The sequence below is a fragment of the Nycticebus coucang genome, chromosome 7 (genome assembly GCF_027406575.1).
Source record: "Nycticebus coucang isolate mNycCou1 chromosome 7, mNycCou1.pri, whole genome shotgun sequence".
In the NCBI taxonomy this organism is placed as follows: Eukaryota; Metazoa; Chordata; class Mammalia; order Primates; family Lorisidae; genus Nycticebus; species Nycticebus coucang.
Window position 1 is genome coordinate 40,710,233 of NC_069786.1, and position 18,399 is coordinate 40,728,631.

The window sequence follows — 18,399 nt, forward strand, 5'->3', positions numbered from 1 at the left end:
TGCTATTCCTTTCTTTTAATTTCAAAATATTAAGAGGGTACAAATGTTTTAGGTTACAGGGCTCACTTTTGTAATGCTTGAGTCCCAGCTAGTGGTGTGCCCACCACCCCAAAATAGTAGTGTTCATAATACCCATTAGGTGGTGTTTGCCCCTTCCATTCCTCTCCCTCCTCCCTGGTGGATTTCCAATGAGTTTTACTTCCTTTTGGTCACATGTGTGCTCATTGGTTAGTTCCAGCTTAATAGCAAGTGCCTGTGGTGTTTGTTTTTCTATCCTTGATACTTTATTATCTTGAAAGAGAAAGAGAAGGAGAGAGATATCTGAAGAAAATGTGGCAAAGTATTGATTTCTATTAAGTCTCAGATTTATAGATGAGTATCTGCTTTAGTATTTTCTCTATATTACACATAATCTTTTTAAAAGTGTGGCATTGATTTAGCTACCAAATTGAGGCGAATCTGTTGACAGATCTATTGAAAACAAATGTGAGGCCAAAAAAAGGGTGTACTAAGTACCAACACACACCAAAAATATTTCAACTCATGTTAAAAGATTACAAATAGAATGGGAAAAATCTTTTTTTTTTTCCTTTTCAAAAGAGAGAGAGAGATAGAGAAAGAGAGAGAGGGAGAAAGATTCCACTACTTTATTGGCAAACCAAGCCACTGGCACCACTGATCTTAAGTCCCGGGTCCTGACTATCTTACGACAACATGTGACTCAGCATGAGGAAAAGTTAGTGTGGTTACTGGATGTCACTTCTCCCCTGCTTCTGCAATGTGTGCATAGGTGCGCACACAATACCATTGCAGAGTTTCATCTTCGTGTGCGGACACAAGGCTAAGAATCAAAAATTTTATACTTTGTGGGAAAAAGGAAGAGATACTGAACTAAACAGAAAACAGAAGAGACACTGCTAATTTGGAACTTGAAAAATGTAGAAAATATAACTTTAACAATTTTAATCAAATTTTGCTCATTTCTACAAAATTAAAGAATAAAGTTTATGTTACTCTAAATCTATTTAGATGGACTTGGAGAATACATGAAACAGAAGCTATTAAAAAGAGGTAAAGTAAATTTTAGAATCCTCATTGGTTTAAATATTAAAATAGCAAATGAGCAACTATATTACAAGGTGTAGTATCTGCCCTCCTGTTACAGAACCTAGATGACAAAATTAACAGATACCCTTGTTTTTTAACTTAAAAAATAATCCTATAAATGGGAAGTTAATCCTTAATGCAGGAAAGTTATATCTGAATTATGACATAACATACAAAATAACTAAGATTTTTTTGCAAACACTGAAACTCCTTTGTTAATCTTATGTGTTAAAAAGAATTTGATCAAATTAAAATGATCTAATTTACTTTACACTGCTTATTTAAAAATAATTATCTGCATCTTCTTTGGTGCATTTATGCTATGCAGAAACAGGTGCCCAAATTATTTCCTTACATTGATTAGCATATATGTGTGTATAGTATTAATTTATATACATATAGTATTAAATACATAGAGCATATGTATGGTGTTAGTTGCTACCTATTTAGGAGTGTTAATTATTTGATTTACTGATTCAGGAGAATAACTGTCTTGATTTAAAAAAATGGTCTGATAAGTCATTTTATTCAAGTTCTAATCTTATAGAGTAATGTTTTACTGCAAAAAGAAAGTATTACTTAGTAATTGAAATAAACATAAGGACATCTAGAGACTAGTCACAATATCTGATTTAGAATGACTTTGGATTAATTAATTTGTACATTTTCTTATGTGTGCTAAAAGTTAACCTCATCCTAAAAGTGAATGGGAAGAAAAATAAGGGAAAGTATAGAGCACAAGTTGGCTACTGTGAGTCCTTGGGGAAATCTACTGAGCTAATAAAAATGTTTACTAAGCCAGCTCTCATTTCCTTTAGAATTGCTTTTAAAGGTGTTTTCTTGCATGTCTGCTTGTCAAACTTAACATTCTGGAAAACCTTTTAAGGTCATTTTCTGTGGATTTTTAAAATCTTTTCACCACTGCATTCTTTTTGATCTAGTCTAGCAAATATCCTAACTCTTATAACAGAAAATACATTTAATAACTTTATGATTTCTAGGCCATTGTTAGACTCATAATTTTTTTTTTGCGTTTTTTTCTCTAAAGATTCTTTAACTTTTCATATAGTCTAATATAGGTATTCTGGTAACAAATTAATTTAAATTATATTTTATATTTCTTTCTGGTTAGCATCAGTAAATTAGCTTTAAAAGGGATATCCAGATATATGAACCAATAAATCATGTATTAGAATTATAATGGTACCACCAAACGACATCAAACCAAGCAGAGTTGGCAGAGAGGACTCTACCACCTCTATCCACTGACTTAGCTAATATTATTCTCTGCTTTCTTTCATCCTGATTCTTTCAAAGTTTCTCAAACATGCCGACTCTTTCTAATTTCACGTCTTTTTCATTTCTTCTTCCCTCTGCTTTTAATGCTCTTCACATGGCTCTAAATTCAAATTAACCATTATACCCACAGCCATATCCATCAACAGTCATATCTCACTTAAAATGTCGCTTCCTCAGAGAGGCCTTTCATCACTACCTGTCACTTGTCACTATCTGAAATAATTTATTTCTTTATCTGCTTATTGTATTCCTTTTATCCCTTTCCTATCCCTCATCATAAATACATAAAGCAAATGAGGATACTGACTCTTATTCACTCTGTTTTTTGATATTAAAAGAATGCTTGACATATGTAAGGAGATTAATAATTACTGTTCATTTATGGAATAATTGTCAACATAGGAATAGTCATATTATTAAATGAACTAAAAATTACCCTTTTCACTTATTAATCATAACACATTTTTCTACTTTGTTTCTGTATTTCTCTTACATGGAAATGTGAATAGAAACAGAACCAGCACATTGTATTATATAGGTTCTTTTTTTTTTTTTATTTTTTTTCTCTCTTTTTTTTTTTTTTATTGTTGGGGATTCATTGAGGGTACAATAAGCCAGTTACACTGATTGCAATTGTTAGGTAAAGTCCCTCTTGCGATCATGTCTTGCCCCCATAAAGTGTGACACACACTAAGGCCCCACCCCCCTCCCTCCATCCCTCTTTCTTCTTCCCCCCCATAACCTTAATTGTCATTAATTGTCCTCATATCAAGATTGAGTACATAGGATTCATGCTTCTCCATTCTTGTGATGCTTTACTAAGAATAATGTCTTCCACTTCTATCCAGGTTAATAGGAAGGATGTAAAGTCTCCATTTTTTTTAATGGCTGAATAGTATTCCATGGTATACATATACCACAGCTTGTTAATCCATTCCTGGGTTGGTGGGCATTTAGGCTGTTTCCACATTTTGGCGATTGTAAATTGAGCTGCAATAAACAGTCTAGTACAAGTGTCCTTATGATAAAAGGATTTTTTTCCTTCTGGGTAGATGCCCAGTAATTGCAGGATCGAATGGGAGGTCTAGGTTGAGTGCTTTGAGGTTTCTCCATACTTCCTTCCAGAAAGGTTGTACTAGTTTGCAGTCCCACCAGCAGTGTAAAAGTGTTCCCTTCTCTCCACATCCACGCCAGCATCTGCAGTTTTGAGATTTTGTGGTTCTATCCTACTTTATTTATATTGCAGTCATGAAAGCAAAAGACCAGATAGACCATTGTATTTTCTTTATACCCACCCCTGCTAACATCAGATTGAACTAAAACTTTACTCTCTATCAGAAGTGTTGCTTTCATAGGACATGCTGAAACCTAGTTAACATGCTAAATGAATACTTCTATTTTGAAAAAAGAAAAGTAGTAAAAATAGCATGAGTATTGGATTGAAAAGAACTGATTTTCAATCTCTATGTATCTTTAACTAGCAGTGTGATCCCAAGACATCTAACTATTCTGGGATTCTGATGTTGTGAATGAAAATCTAGCATTTGTTGGAGGCTGAAATAAAAAAATGTATTCAAATTACCTCGTGGAGTCCCCAGTCTCAATACAATCATGTGTCATTTAATGGTGGGAATAAATCTGAGAAGTGCACTGTGAAGTGATTTTCTTTTCTGAATGTCATGGAGTGTATTTAATGGCGTACCCTGCTATAAACCCTAGCTATGGGATCTGATCAAACTAAAAAGCTTCTGTATATCCAAGAACACAGTAAGTAAAACAAGTAGACAGCCCTCAGAATGGGAGAAGATATTTACAGGTTATGTTTCTGACAAAGTTTTGATAACCTGAATCCACAGAGAACTCAAACTTATTAACAAGAAAAGAACAAGTGATCCCATCTCATTGTGGGCAAGAGACTTGAACAGAAGCTTCTCTGAAGAAGATAGGTTCATGGCCTACAGACAAATGAAAAAATGCTCATCATCTTTAATCATCAGAGAAATGCAAATCAAAACCACTTTGAGATATCATCTAACTCCAGTAAGATAAACCCACATAACAAAATCCCAAAACTACAGATGTTGGCGTGGATGTGGAGAAAAGAGAACACTTCTGCACTGCTGGTGGAAATGCAAACTAATATGTCCCTTCTAGAAAGAAGTTTGGAGATCACTTAGCAATCTAAAAATAGACCTGCCATTTGATCCTGGAATTTCTCTACTAGGTATATATCCAGAAGACCAAAAATCACTTTATAACAAAGATATTTTCACCGGAAATTTTATTGCATCCCAATTCATAATTTCAAAGTCATGGAAGAAGCTCAAGTGCCTACAACCCATGAATGGATTAATAAATTGTGGTATATGAATACCATGGAATATTATGCAGCCTTAAAAAATATAGAGACTTTAACTCTTTTATGTTTACATGGAGGGAGCTGAAACATATTCTTCTTAGTAAAGTATCTCAAGAATGGAAAAAATAGCATCCAATGTACTCAATTTTACTATGAAACCAATATATAATCACCCACACTTCCATATGAAAGATATAACACAACTACAGTCCAAGATGAAGGGGAGGAAGAGAAGGGGGAGGGAAGAGGAGAGGGAGGGAGAGGAGAAGGAGGGTAATCAGTGGGACCACACCTATGGTGCATTTTGCAAGGGTACATGTCAAATCTATTAAGTGTAGAGTATAAATGTCTTAACATAATAATTAAGAAAGTGAGGTAGGGTGGCACCTGTGGCTCAAAGGAGTAGGGTGCCGGCCCCATATACCAGAGGTGGCGGGTTCAAAACCAGCCCCAGCCAAAAACCTGCAAAAAAAAAAAAAAAAAAAAAAAAGTGAGGTAAAGTCTATGTTAACCAGTTTTATGTAAGCATTCCAAATTGTTTATAAAATCAGCACATTGTACCCCATAAATGCATTAATGTATACAGCTATGATTTAATAATAATAATAATGAAACTATCACTTCTAGTCTACAAACCTATACAGATGCCTATTACTGTAGGCAATTGTAACACAAGGGCAAGTATTTGTGCATCCAAACATAGAAAAAGTACCATAAAATTATAATCTTATGGTACCACTGTCATAGATATGGTCTTTCATTGACCAAAATGTCATTATGTGGTATATGACTGTGTAAGGTATTTTGCTATTATTATCATGTTAACGGACAAGATTGTTGGTACAGTATTCATGATTCTAGCTGGTTGGCACCAATAATTTTTCTTACAAATCTCTGTTCTATTACAAAACTGGGAACATTACCCATCACTGCCTCAGGTTATGCTACTTGAACACCCATTGTTACTCCATGGCTTCATTATAGCACCATGAAGTACTTAAATTAAATAGAAGGTATAAAGATTATTGTCCATTGATTACCTCAATTCTTGTTTATTAGCACTTTGTTCTTGCCCCATTAAATTTCAATCAAAACTATAACTCCAAGGAAGAAAGGGTGATGGCCCCTATTCTATGGGACCCTGGAGGAGACAACTTGAGAAAAGCCTCTTTTTGTTACCTAGGAAAATATTTTGGGAGTTGGGAGAATCCTCCTGCTTTTACCCAGAGAACTTTGCAGCGTTTGCGTTGTCAGTTTTCCTCAGTCTTCAAGACTGCTAGACGTCCATTACTCCAGTATTGAGTAAATGCTAAATCTTTTACCTAAAGAGTTATGAGAATATCATCACTTGATAAATTACTTCCTAATTATTCAATGCTATTATTGTCTCTTTGTCGGATGTGTAAAATATACAGCTGAAATAGAGTTGAATTAAAGTGCAGGAAGAGCCCAGTGAATCCTTTAAGGTACAATGTTTGATAGGGCTTCAGAATTTCTATGTGAGGTCAATACTCTCACATTGTACAAAAGATGATCAAAAGATGCTTGTGCATACAAGATTTTAATTTTCTCTGCTAAGACCCAGCATTCATTACTTTCTACCTCTTACATGCCTATGTATCTTTTCACGCATAAGATCACGCGTGATACTCACAACTGGCAACATATGCAGTGGCTGATAACTGCCACTAGCTGGTAAGGCACTGCCTTTCTGAATTCAAGGCTCCGCGGTAGCTTTGGTTTTTACGTTGGCAAAGGAAAAGGCCAACCAAACATTGTAAGTAATGATTTAGTACAATTTACTTGGAAAGTATTTAATAAATAATGGCAGTGGTATAATTTTGCTTTTTGGATAGTTAATGTATGGCCTTTGAAGGTCCCAGCCACCCACAAGGCCAAGCAACCAGGCACTGGGCTGCAGCCAGGCGGTATTCAAAGACCACTGCTTCAATTAGCTCCCCCCTACTTAGAACAGGTACTTATTGCCAGTAGCAATAAGTTAATCAACTAATGAGTAGATTAAAGAAGTAAATTGTAAAACAGTGGGAAGGGGACTTGCTTTTAAAAGATTGTGTATGAATTTAGAAACACATTCCATTTTAAGAAATTGATAGCATGTGATACACACTGTTTTGTCATCCTTAAAAAAAACTATTCATCTTTATATTTTTAATAAATAAAGGTAATTTTAGTGGGATACTTAAAAAAAGGTAAAATAAAAGATGCTGTAATACTTAAGGTTAGGTCAAACCCGCTTACTTAAAATTGCATCAGGTCTGTCTAAAATAAAATCTTCATGTGGCTCTTCTAGCTGCTGAGTCCTGCTGTATTAGTTGATATAATCAGTGTGGCTGTTACTATTCCATATAATCAGTGAAAAATGCCACCAATATTTTTTTCTTAATACTATATGTTAGAAATTAAAGGATATCCGGGCGGGGGGGAAGCAGATTTAAAGTGTACTTTGTTTTTAATAATTATGCCAAGATTATGTGAATCAATTGTTCACTTAAACAACTTTCTTTGTAGCATTGTGTGGAAGAATAAATGCACATCAACTATACTTTGACAAGTTTTGTATGCTCTTTGAATTAGTTGGATTTTTTTTAAGGGTAATGTTTAGTACATCTCTGAGGTAATTCGTTCATGTGAACAGAACTTTGAAATTATAATGGAAATCAATGGAATTATATGATTAAATGCATAAGTACTCAATAGGATGCACATTTTTCTAGAATGTGTATCTGTAGTCATGGTACTTAATGCATAGTACATTATTACATGGAGGCTGGAGACAGTCTTATTCTAGGTTCAAAGGTGTTCCTAGACTAAGTGTAATAAGTTTATATATTAGCAGAATATTTTTGGTTTTTGTCTTAATTACCTTCTGTAAAGAAAGAGGGATGTATAGTCATCCTGTTTTTCAGATTAAAAAATCTGAGGTACAAGGCAATTATGCACCTTGTTCAAAGTCATAGAATATTTAACTAGCCATTTCAAGAGTTTATAGGCTAATCTCAAGCTACTTGTATATATTATTAATCATTGGGTTTTGGTAGTAGTTAGAATCTATAGCAATTAATGGGAAGAAACTTTTAACTTTTAATAGTGAATACCTTGTGAAGAAGGAAAATTTTAATGAGGAGGGGAATTTACTCATTCATTTTTAAGTAGAATAATGTAACAGATATGTTTGAAATTCCTTTACTATCTGACAATATTTTAGTAGGTCTGGTGGAATATACTTAGATTTCAAACTCTTCCTAGGGGGTTAATATTGTACCTACATTAAATTTGGCTGCCAAAAGTGACCTTCATTTTAGTACTTACTGCCTCTGGCCTTAATTACAACACCATTGTTTAAATCTATAAATCACATAAGTACTCATGTGATAATTTATACCTTTATGTCTTATCACATACACCTACAAAGAATAATAGGCAATTTTCAGCATGCTGCAGAACAATGTTTCTTAAATTTAGCCTATATCAGAATCATTCAGAGTGCTTGCCAGAGCAGATTTCTGAGCTTCTTTTCAAGGTTTCTGATGTAGTAGGTCTGGAATAAAGTCTAATAATTTGCATTTCTAAAAAATTTTCAGGTGATGCTCATGCTGCCAACCAGGAGGCTACACTTTGAAGAGCATTGGTGTGGAAGAAAGAACACATTTTTTGGAAACAAAATATCCAGGGTTGAATCCCATTTTTGCTGCTTCAATGTATGTATAATTTGGAGGAAGACAATAATATATTTTCATAAATCTCTGTTAATGTACCTACAAAATTTAAACCTACCCCACCTTCACCTTAGAAAAGTAAAGTTAGTCAATGGCATTCAAATAGGTATTCAGAAATTACCTTCCAGACTATTTCCTTTAACAATTTATGGGTGAGCGCAGTGGCTCCTGCCTGCAATCCTAGCACTCTGGATGGCCGAGGTGGGTGGAATGCCTGAGCTCCCATTTTGAGATCATCCTGAACTAGAGTGAGACCTCATTTCTAAAATTAGCCAGCATTGTGGTGGGCACCTGTGGTCCCAGCTATTTGGGAGACTGAGGCAAGAAAATCACTTGAGTCCAAGAGTTTGAGGTTGCTGTGAGCTATGACACCATAGCACTCCACCCAGGGTGACACAGTGAGACAGTCTCAAACAAACAAAAAAATAAATAAATAATTTCTAAGAATATTTTTGTTTCATTAAACATATTCTTTGTCAATTAGGTTATATATATTCTTTCTAAATTCTGCCATTCTCATTTTTTATTTTATTGTATAAACCTCTTTTCATATTAAATATATATGTATGTATGCATATATATATATATATATATATATATATATATACATTTTTTTTTTCATTAGTCAGAGTCTCACTCTGTCATCCTGGGTAGAGTGCTATGATGTCATTATAGCTCACCACAACCTCAAACTCAGGCTCAAGCGATCTTTTTGTCTCAACTTCCTAAGTAGCTCCACCATACCCAGCTAATTTTTTTCTATTTGTAGCAGAGATAGGGGTCTCAGTCTCACTCAGGCTGGTCTCCAGCTCCTGAGCTCAAGCGATCCACCTACCCCAGACTCCCAGAGTGCTAGGATTATAGGCGTGAGCCACCATGCTGGGCCTAAATATATTTTAATGGGTAGTCAAAATCAATATATTCCCTTGTGTTTTCTATCTTTACATCAATATCATACATATCCACTGATATTTTCTTCTACCAAATTTATCTTTTAATTTTTACTCTTTAATGAATCTAATTGTCTATAATTAATGTATAGTGTTGTGTGTGTTTTAGAGAGAGACCGAGAGCCAGAGAGAGAGAGAAATTGAAGGAGAGACTCCAACCCAAATAAACCAACTAGGTGGGCTTAATATCCCGTATTAAACATCTGACAAAAGAATGAGCTTTTCTATTTCTGGCAAAAATAGTACTTATCACATTTAAGGTTTTTAATATAGATTTTTAATTTTCTTTGACATGGTCTTTATTCTAATACTTAAAAATGCCTTTTGAAACTGTTGTCTTTAAATTTTCAAAGAAGTTTATTACCAAAGCAAAATATATTAGATTTAATATAAAAGACACACTTAATTGAAGAAGGACAAGCCCTTAGGTAGACCCTAGCTTGCCTGAGAGGCCATTGTTGTTTTAAACCTGACATAGTTGAGGTTTAGATTATAAGCAACTTTCAACATATTTACATATGTATGAATATATGTCTGTGTACAATTTAATATTATAAATTATCCTATGTGTTGTTAAAGGGTTCTCCACTTCAATATGCAAAAATGTATTGTCTTAGATTATGAAAATATGTTTATGTTCATGTAAGTTTTATTAGCACTCATATTTTTCAAAAAAATAAGGGAATTTTTCTTGGATTTATAAATCACCATCATTTATGACATTCTCATTATTTTTTGAAATAGTAATAAATAGTTGGAAGTTAAAAGAGAATTAAGTCTGCAATACTCAAAGAGAGATTTATTATTACTTTGCGGATGTGTCCTATTTGTGACTATTCTCTCAATGGGAAAAAAGTATAAGATAAGAATTGTCTTCTCTCACAGAGAGGTGCTAAATCAGATGTGTTAAAAGTGTGGTAAAGAATGTGAAGGATTGAAAATAGAGCTGGGTTTTACTTTACTACTCTTGTTTACTCTTCTTGAGTTATGCTTGATATTATTTGGATATCAAGTTTTCTTATAGGTTACACTGAAGAAAAAATGTATTCGACATAAATTAATGAAATTATAGGAAAAAAGCAGTGGAAATATAACTCTGGGATAATATCTTTTTTGTGTGTGTGTTTTTTTTTTTTTTTTTTGGCTGGGGCTGGGCTTGAACCCACCACCTCTGGCATATGGGACCGGCACTCTACTCCTTGAGCCACAGGCGCCGCCCTGGGATAATATCTTGAGCTTGTTTGTTTGCGAAGTTCAGGGGCTTTGTAATTTGGAAAGCTCCTTGTGAATAATTAACTGAACACATATGAACACATCTTGTACAAACAACGAATATATTGCGAGAGTGCAATTTGCTGGGCATGTCTAGGTAGGCAATTGTGTTGTGAAGCCACAATGAAAAGATTCAGGCAGAAAATAGCTTTCTGAAAATTGCACCTTTTGATGTGTTGGGTGACATGAAATTGATGGAATTAGGTGAAATAATGACTTTAAATATTAATCCGTCCTCTCCCCAGACAGGTGGTATCTGAGGTGCTCATTAGGTCTCATACGGAAAGAGGATTTAGTAAATTCTATTTTTTTTTACCTTTCATAAAACTACTAAATATTTTTGATATATATGATTAATCTTCTTGAGAGTTACCCAGAGCTGGGAAATCTGGGGGGAAGCTAGTCAGCTTCATACCGCCTGCACTCCAGAGGATCTATACTGGGAGATGCTGCGTGGGGCACAGTACACACTAAGTCAGCTCTGAGTGAGCCCACTGCATCAATTTGATTTCACAGGCAAAGCTTTGAGGTTTGATCCACCAGCCTTCTCTTCACTACCTGTAGCCCAAATCTTTCTTGTATAATAGCTGTGATTCTAGGCTCCTGGGGTGCTTCTGATGTCATGGCTTTTAGAGGAATACTACCATAAATGTAATGCAGGGAAGTATAAAGACAATGTTTTCCACTTGTGTGCATATATTAGTAGTTGCCAAGAGTTTTCAGACCAGCCTCGAGGAAAATTGGTATTTATTTTTAATATGTTCCAAGAGAATTAGATTTTCTTTTGCATTTGCAGCATTTGTGAGAAAGGTATGTATGTGCCAATGACCTTTCCAGATATAATAAAGATTGCATAGCTGTTAAGCGAACCAACATACCATCAAAGCCTCAATAATGAACAACTACATGACTGACCCTCATGGTTTTTCTTATACTTCTGTTTTAACTAACATTGCAATTGATGTTCGAATAAAAAAACACTTTTATGTGTGTGTGTATGCTTGTCATGAATCTTTATTAGACGGGGTCATTATGCTGTATCATCTAGCATTTCAAGATTAAAAACAGCAAAGAAGACAAGGAATTGTTTTAGTGTTAAAAGGTATGAAACTAGGTGGAAAAGAGCCAAAGGAAAGGTTTCTAAATGCTGGCCAACAGAAATTTTAAAATACAAACCTTTTCTTATGTAATATTTCTTAAATGGTTTTCTGTGTTTTCAAGACAGAAGTAGCAATTTCACTATCTCAGACCTTTAAAGTGGGAATGGAAGTTTCAGAAGCAATCTTTCTAAGAAGAAATGGCCTGTCTGACCTAAATGTGAGGTCTTTTTCTTTCTCTCTCTCTCTCTTTTACCACTTGGAGAAAAGCTGTGTGGGAAGCAAAAATTCCTCTTCTCACTCTGTTTTACACATTGTCAGAATTTATTAACACAGTATTTGCAGAAGAATGACAGGGTTATTAGACATTTCATGGCAGAAACTCAAAAACAATTCTGCATCCTGTTTGGTCAAAACTTGTAAAATTTTCAAGAACCCCAGAAGTAAAAGTAGTCTTCCAATGCATGTGTTAAACATGTCTTGGCCAAGATGATAGAACTTGAGACTGGGATAGAAAAATGAAGAGTCAAGAGTATAAAGTCATATTATGCACTAGCATGTGTGGGATAGATGTTATTATAATTCTTGATAAACAACAGCTCACGAAATATATAAATACCTTCATTTAGAAGGCCCAACCTACGCACACTCCATATGCAACATGATCTGTATCTGTACTCAACTAGAACTATCAGTTAAATAATTTCAAAATGAAAAATATGTGTCTTTAAAAATGCAGTAAGTAAATTGATAGTTTTTTCCCTTTAGTATTCAAACCACTGGTCTTCTTTTTCTTCTACTTTGAAGGAGTCATTGAATAAATTGGATTTTATGGCATCATGAAATATGGATGCAAAATAGAAGAGTCATAAAAAATAATAAGGTGGGAATAATTAAAACACATTTCATGGCAGAAACTCAAAAACAATTCTGCATCCTGAGTGGTCAAAACTTGTAAAATTTTCAAGAACCCCAGAAGTAAAAGTAGTCTTCCAATGCATGTGTTAAACATGTCTTGGCCAACATGCTAGAACTTGAGACTGGGACAGAAAAATGAAGACCGTTTAGCTTGATTGTGAGTGGAGGAAATTCTAGTTATTTGCATCCAGATTTCCATACTTGCCCAGTTAGTTAATCTATTCATTAAACATTTAAATAATCTGTTAGTCTTGACCACAAAGACTAGACATTACAATTGGACGGTAAGCATACACAAATAAATGTGACTTAATCTCTATCATCAAGGACCATGAGATTAAACCTAAGTGGGAGAATATAAAATAAAAGAGACTTGTGAAAGGAGTCGTGGTTGCATCACATTATCCGGTGTGCGTCAAAATGAAGAACAAATAAGAGAATGGGCAAATTCACCCAGGCCAGGAGGAGATGAAAATGATTCGAAAGCTTCAAAATGCAGAGCTTTTGTTTGTTTGTTCTTTGCCCGTTTTTGAGCTGAAATATATGCAAGTATCTTACTGGTCAAAAGAACACATGCCAGGGAAAGTTAATTTAGTTCTGCCACTATTGTCTACAAAATAAAAGCATACTTTCATCTAGATGGAAAGAATAAGAGATAAAATCCCAATTAATATAGGATGATTGTTAGCTTGTGTCTGCAGCCAAAACCTGCCGTATGCCAAAATTATGAAATAACTGATTTTCTTTTGATATCTAAACTCCAGCTCTGTTAGGTACACTTACCATTTATAGCAGGCTCCCAGATCTTCATGCTAGTCATAGAGCTATTCTCTGTCAGTGCCCTCGGAATGGCTGGTGATTTCACTTTCAACCTGTCCCATCTCTTTTGCTTTGTGCTCCAGTGCTTCTCATTTAGTGGTTGATGAAAAGCAATCTGATAAGCTGCTTCTTACTAATGTTTAATTACTTAACAGCTAGATTATTAAATCTGCAAGGGTATTTGGATTTTGAATAGAAGACTCTTGGATGTTAAAAGTCTTAATTCAACAGAATTAACTAGTGGGCTTTGAGTAGGGTAAGACATTTTGTTGGACCATGAAATGTGGTATAGAGGAAGGTTCCAGAAATGCTGAAATCTCTTCACACATCAAGCATCTTCTGAGAGAGGAATTAATAATAGATGACATAATTTTGAGGAATAGAAAGCTCAGGTGGAAACAATGTTACATTCGGAATTAAAGTCCCATAATTGCCGTCATACCTGTTACTTTGGGCATTTTGACTTTGAGTCTCAGTTTTCTCATCTTTGTAATGGAGATGAGATGATAATAATAATAATAATAATAACAAAAATGCTACTCACGTTTGTTAGGATCAAATGAGAAGTAGGTAGAAGTTCTTTGTAAACTATAAGTGCATAGTATTATTATCTCATTAATAAATATTTAAGTTTCCATGCATTAAAATTATTTTTGCTAAGGTATTCTTAATTCAACAAAATATTTATAAAGACAACCACTACAGAGATGACTAAATTTGTAACTAGCAAAATTTATCCCGGTGCATATATATGAATTTTCTAAATATATTGTATGTTAACGTTTTCTAAACATGTTAACAAAATACAGAAGGAAGAACCTATGAGCAAGAACAAACTAATAAATAAAAATATACGGTAATAAGACTCTAGAAATGGCTCTAGGAATAATAAATATGAAAATTAGTTAAGCATTACCAAAACACCAAGAACGATAAATAAGAATTTATGTATTTTACAGAATCAAAATATGTGGATAAATGTAGATATGTTACTTACCAAATAAGATATAATAAAATATATTATATAACAATAAGAAAAGTAATGATTTAAATTCTATTTGAGAGGGTGGGGCATGAGGGTACAGCATCAAAGTGGTAGAATAAAGTGATAAAAATCAACTGGGTAATTTGAGAGTGCCTATCTGATTTTAACATGTATATATGTTTGACCTAATAGTTTATCTTTTTTTTTTCATATAGTAGGTAATTGAACACTGGCAGCTTTATTTTTAATAGTTATTATAAAGAATTTGAATACCAATCTATAGAAAAATGATTATAACATTCTCCAAATTGAAATGCAGGAAATGTAAATTACTAACTCCCCCAAAGAAAAGTGATAGTTAAAAGCAGCTACCTCACAAAAGAGCTCATCACTTCTTGGCAGAGGAACATTGCTTGTCAGGACATTGAAAGTACATACAACTGGTGCATCTTTGCAAGTGACAATTGGGAAATCATAGAAAATGGAGATGAAACAAGAGAAAATGGGTAAATTTTTTCACTTATGTTAAAGAGGAGTCATGGATAAGCATAATAACTCAATAAGCATAATGTCTATTCCATGAATTTCTGGCATGGATTTTGAGAAGCATGTTCTATTAACATTTTGATAATATGTTACTAAGATGTATTTGCTTAAACTTACTTGATTTCTTTTCTTGATTGAATTATTGAACTGGTGGACCAAAGAAATGCCATACACACATGTATTTTCATTCCAGCAAGCCATTTAGCAAAATCTGAGATTCTTAGGGCTACTCAAAGGAAGACTTAGGAAACTTCTTTGGAATTTGAGTTTAAGATAGAGAGAATCACTGCTAGCAAAGAGGGCAGGAGGCTAACAACACAGAGACAGAGAGCAGGTACAAGCTAGCATCTAGACTTGGAGTAACCTGTGATCTGAAATATCCTACCTTAATCCCTTTTAGAAATATCTGATCTATTTAATGTTGGATCAATCTGGTGTTTTAATCTCTCCAACCTTCAGGTTTTCTCTATGTCATTTGAGGATCAAAATAATGCCTCATTAAGGTTGTTGGGAGAGTTAAATGGGAGCTAAATAAATATGTTTAATAAGATGGCTGTTGTCAAGTACTATGATAAATACACAGAAGATGTAATTAATCAGAAGAATTCAGGCAGGGAATAGAGAAAAGTCAAATTAGTAGCATCAGTTTCAGTAGCAGCAGAGATGGGAAGTATTAGAGTTACCGTAACATCTAATTCTGATGTAAGGGGAAAGTAAGTCTTTCCTGAGAAGAATGACAAGCACACACGTTCTCAAGCTAAGGAATAGTGTCATTGATACAACAATTGAGACTGACAGCTGCGAAAACATTCCCTTCTTCTAGATTTGATTCTTAGCTTCTTAGTTTTCCATTTAATATTTTCTTCCAGAACACACAAAATAAATCTTAAATGTCTAGGATAAATTTAGAATATGTGTGTTCCTTTTCTCCTAAGAGAGCCTAAGATAATTATTAAATAAAAGCTCAAAAAGATAAATTGTTTCAAACAAACAAAATAAATACAAAAGGGTTAAATGTAATGCTACTGATAAGGACAGGTGGCGCCCCAGCCAGCCACAGCGGAGCTGACCTGGAGGACCTGCGGCCTCTCCAGCGATGTTGGTGCGGTGGGAGCCCGCAGAGGAACCAGCGGGCTGGAGGGTAGGCAAGGCGGGGCTCCCACTCCCACCCCCACCGCCAGGCTCGGAGTGGCCAGAAGGGCCGGGCAACTGCTGGGGAGAGGTGTCTCCTTCCCCTTACACTTTTGACTGTACAGGGAACCCCTATTTCCTATGCCTAGGTCAATTTCATGTAAGTTTCCTAGGCCTCAATTCCACGAATGGACTGTGTCCATTCATTGATAAATTCATTCACCTTGCTCCAGCTGAAGGGACTGTATTCATTCTTTAATGCGCTCATTCTCCTTGCCCCAGTGGAAAGGGCTGTATCCATTCATTTCCTGGCCTCACAGACAAGGCACCCACCCGCCTATATATACCCCTAGATGAAGAGCCCGGGGACAGATGGACAGACAGAGAGGAGAGAGAGCCTTTTGGCCCCGACTTGGGTTTTTTTCTCTGCCAGGAGCTTTGGTGTTTTTGTATTCTTTTCTTTTCTGTAAATAAATTCTGTCTTACCACTGATCTGTGGTCCATGGATCCATTCTTGGAATCACCCAGACCAAGAACCCACTGAAGACGAAATTCCACTATTACTACCACCTCCTTCAGCAGCATTTGCAACTCTGAGTGCTTCTGCTTCATCTGTAGGTAAAGGTAGGAATTCGGTGATTCTAAATAATGTGATCAGGGTAAAGTGGCTTAGTGCTTAGAGTGGCTCGTGGCTGATAATGGACAATCTCACGTTACCAGATGAGGAATTTAGTAAGTATCTAGTATGTAGAACAGATAGAAAGGATTTTTTTTTTTTAAGGAGTCTAAATGTTGTAGTAAATGGCAACTCGATTTGATCCATTAGAGTGAATATACCTTAAAACATGACAGATTTTTATATTGCATTAAATAGAAGAATGATGTTTTCATAAAGAAAAATAATTGTTTTACTTTGCAGACTTAAGATATCACCTAGAGGAGTCAGTCATAAAAGCAATATTGTAAAAAGGATTTGAACAAACTATATTAATGGTGAAGGAGGTAGAGCAATTGGTGAGTTAGAACTTGAAAAAGAGAAATACCTAACGGGGACAAAGATGTTAATCTTCAAATACCAACGGAGTTCTCATTCATGACGTGAGTAATAGATTAGGATAAAGTGGAGAAAATTACAGAAATCAGGTTTTGAGCAAATGTACCAATGAATTTTAAGAAGCAGATCTGTCTTAACTAGTCAATGGAATGTTTTATGGATTGGGATCTTCCGATCTTTTTGGACCAGCTTTTAATGACCTTTAATTTAAAGTAGAGGCAGAGTAGCAAATATGCAGCATACTTGCCATTACCCACCCTAGAACAATCGCATGTATTTTCAAACAGCTAAGGACATTCCTCACTGACTGATAGATAGGTGGCCTCAAATTCTTCAAAATGGCATTTCAGAAAGCCACTGCCAGTCAATGGGCATATTGTTCCTGTCCAGATGATCTCTGAAGTCCTGTAAAATAGACTACTTGGTAAAATTAAGTTGGAACTACATTTTGTCATCTAGAATACAGGGCATTTGTATTCCATTACTTATATAAAAGTAAAAAGAGTAAAATTGTCAACAAATGTAATGTCTATCTCTTGCAACAAATGATGTTGAGATAATCCTCAAATCTCAAAAGAATCACCAGATGGCATGTTTTCTAGACAAGTCAAATTTATAAATGTATTTTTACATTTTGCAATGCAACATAAAGACTAATAATAAGATCCGAATCCTACAAATACTAGACAAATCTGCAAGTATAACATTCTTCTATCCTAGGGAACATCCTGTGAATTCATAAATATTTACATATTACAAGTTATAATTATGTAGCACTGGGGAAAAGGGAGAATGTAACTGTATATTTATATCCTACAAGAATATAAAAGAACATTCATAAATTACAAATGTGCATTGTTCTAAGAAGGGTACCTACTGAGCTTTTGTATCTTAGGGCCAATATATAAAGCAAGCTTCTACATCCTCCCATCAGTGGAATAAAAATTATAATTGTAAGTTTGAATGACTATTGATTGCTTATTATAGTTTCTATTAATAGTCATAAATGATTATGTATGAGTACATCATTGTAGGTATTTGATAATGTAGACGGGAAAGTTTGTATTGCTACAGGGATAATCCGCTTTAAAAAACTGACAGGCATGATTATAGAAAAGACTGCAA